Here is a 3,185-nt window from a genome sequence, read left to right on the forward strand (position 1 = left end):
TCACACTGGACCAAACGATTCAGCCTTCCCTCCAAGGCCATCGAAACTGACTGTATGTGATTATTTCTTGTGGTGGTTTATAAAAGACTCTTTTTATGTGCCACCGTTACCAACAACAATGAATGAACTGAGACATCGCATGACAGCAGCTGCGGAAGCTGTAAATAAAGACGTGATCGCTGCAGTGTGGGAACAATTTGGATATCGCATTGACATATGCTGTGCATTTGAAGGGGGGGCCTAAAGAACAGCTATGAATAGGAGTGAAAAAAAACTTTCTGAATTTCCCGTTCATCAAAAAACAAAATTCATTTTATATGTTTATTAGTTTCAGAAAGATACACATGCCAGATACGATGATTCTTTTTTATACATCCTGTGTATTGTCATCAGTCATCCAACTGGTTTGATCAAATCATCCACGTCAGTATATATATGGAGGGTGAATCAACTAAAACTTGCACCGCAAATATTGCGGAAATGGCAAGATCCATTGATGAGCGGTTTTCACAAAATGCTTGTTAGTCAGTATTTTTAGCCAGTGAACAGATTGTATTAATACCTAGAAAGTTCACACAAACATACACTTTCATCAGTTTGCTGGCTGTAGTCGTCACAAGTTTTGGCGAGTAGAATTCCCGCTCCTGCCTCTTCTGAACTCGCTGCAGTGCGGAGCCGCGAGCAGCGCCAAATGAGGCGCCGTCTAGCTGCAGCTGCGTGCGGCTTACCGGACACACCGCGGGAGCCGGTGTCTGGTGGTGTCTGCAGCCTGGAAGGGTCAACTTCACCGGCTGTCACCCGCCAACATGTCGGTGTACTACTCAGTGCCCATGGTCAAGACAGCTTGCTGCTAAGGTTTAAATTTGCTGGGCGCCGCTAAACGATGTGGCTGATGTGTCTATGTGGCCGCTGCACTGGTTATGGCACGTAAAGTGGGGCCGATGTTATCATGAAGCAAGTAGTGTTGCCTGGGTTGTAGATGCTACAAGGTACTGTCGTTGGTGTTGAGTTTTAAAGTTTTCTCAAATGGTTTAAATGGCTGTGAGCACTATGGGAGTTAACTTCTGAGTTCATCAGTCCCCTAGACTTAGAACTACGTAAACCTAACCAACCTAAGGACATCACATACATCCGAGGCAGGATTCGAACCTGCGATCGTAGCAGCAGCGCGGTTCCGGACTGAAGCGCCTAGAACCGCTCGGCCACACCGGCCAGCAAAGTTTTCTCATTTGGTAAATTAGACAGGTAGACTAGTATGCCTGGCAGAATCGTTATCCAGCCACGTTCTTTGTGAATTGAGTGTATGGCTACATACTGTTCCGTTATAAGTTTGCTGTTGTCAAAGGGGTGCATTATTAGAATCATTTATGTCGTGTGGTAGTTTGCAAACCTAAGTCATAAATTTATGTCTGGATTTCTTTTGGATGGAAGTAAGCGTCTGAAATTCTGCCTTTCTATAAATGTGTGAACATTATTTGTGAATAAGCATTCTGAAACTCTGCCTTATTATCGATATTATTCTGTGAGAAATTGTTATTTATTTATTTATTTATTTACACCTCAAGTTCTGTAGGACCAAATTGAGGAGTAAATCACCAAGGTCACTAAACACTAAGCTGGGAAGAATTCTGTCAACCTTCATCTTGCCAAGAATGAAATTACAATATTCCACACGTTGTTGTTAGTCACCTTCACGAAGAGCTTGCAGAAGCTGAATTTTGTATTGTTTCATGTGTAAACGTCGACGCAACACACGCCAGACGGACATCGGGGACATGTTGAGCTGTCGAACTGCACGGCGAACGGATTTCTGCCGTCTCCCACTGAAACTATGGCGGATGCGTTCGACGTCTGTGTCCGAAACTTGGGGAAGTCTCGACAATTTGTCTTTGCATGAACAACCTGTTTCTCGGAATTGTCCTTGCCAAACGTAGAACACAAAACGCTTTCTGTGGTCCCGACATCATTTTTACTATACGATTTCCTCACTTGCCTCAAGCTTTTCGTCGACATGTCTAGCAAGTAATGTTGCTCCTGCACGTCTCAACACATATCCTACCAACCTCTCCCCTCTTCTTCACAATGTTTCCCACATGTTCCTCTTATCTCCAGTCCTGTGGCTGAGTTGGTATTTTCTTATCAGTCCTCCTAACTTTTAGCATCGTTCTGTAGCACTATATATCAGACGCTTTGATTCTTTTCTCCAGCGCCCCCACTATGAGCCATTCACTTCCATACACCACTGTTCCCCAGATCTACATTTTCAGAAATTTCTTACACAAACTAAGACTGATGTTAAATACTAATAAACTTTGTTTGGTCAGGTATGCGGTCTTCGTTGTGCTTCATCCATCATACATTTATTACCTTCAGGAGTAAGGCCTGACACAGACAGGTGAAGAAGACATATAGATCTGCATTATTAGTTAAAAATTTTAATGATTTCAGTATTTCAGCAAAAATTTTTTACATATGCTTAAACGGTGGCATAATTACTTCACCTCGCCTACATCGTGATCCCCAATTTTGAAATTAACTTTATCACTAATCAGATTTCTGCCACTTTTCATTATTGACTTTTTTCTGCGATTTACTCTCAGTTTGTTCGTACACAGAAAAGACTGTTTATTCCATTCAATGGATCTTTTAGTTTATCGTACTTTCACTGTGGATACCAACTTTATCACCCAATATTAACGTTGATATTGATACGAAACAGCTTTTGCCCCATCTACACTATGTTATTAAAAGTATCCCGACACGTGACTGAAAATGATATACAAGTTCGTGGCGCCCTACATTAGTAGTACTGGAATTCGATGTGGTGTTGCCCCACTCTTGGCCTTGATTCCACTGTCGCAGGCATACGTTCAGTCAGATGCTGGAAGGTTTTTTTGTGGAATGGCAGCCGATTCTTCACGGAGTGCTGTACTGAGGAGAGCTATCGATATCGGTCATGAGGCCTGGCACGAAGTCGGCGTTCGAAAACATACCAAAGGTGTTCTATAGGATTCAGGTCAGGACTCTGTGCAGGCCAGTCCATTACAGGGATGTTATTGTCGTGTAACCACTCCGCCACAGGCCGTTCATTACGAACAGGTGTTCGCTCGTGTTGAAAGATGCAATCGCCATCCCCGAATTGCTCTTCAACAGTGGTAAGTAAGAAGCTGCTTAAAACATCAATG

This window comes from Schistocerca americana, chromosome 5 (genome assembly GCF_021461395.2).
Source record: "Schistocerca americana isolate TAMUIC-IGC-003095 chromosome 5, iqSchAmer2.1, whole genome shotgun sequence".
NCBI lineage: Eukaryota > Metazoa > Arthropoda > Insecta > Orthoptera > Acrididae > Schistocerca > Schistocerca americana.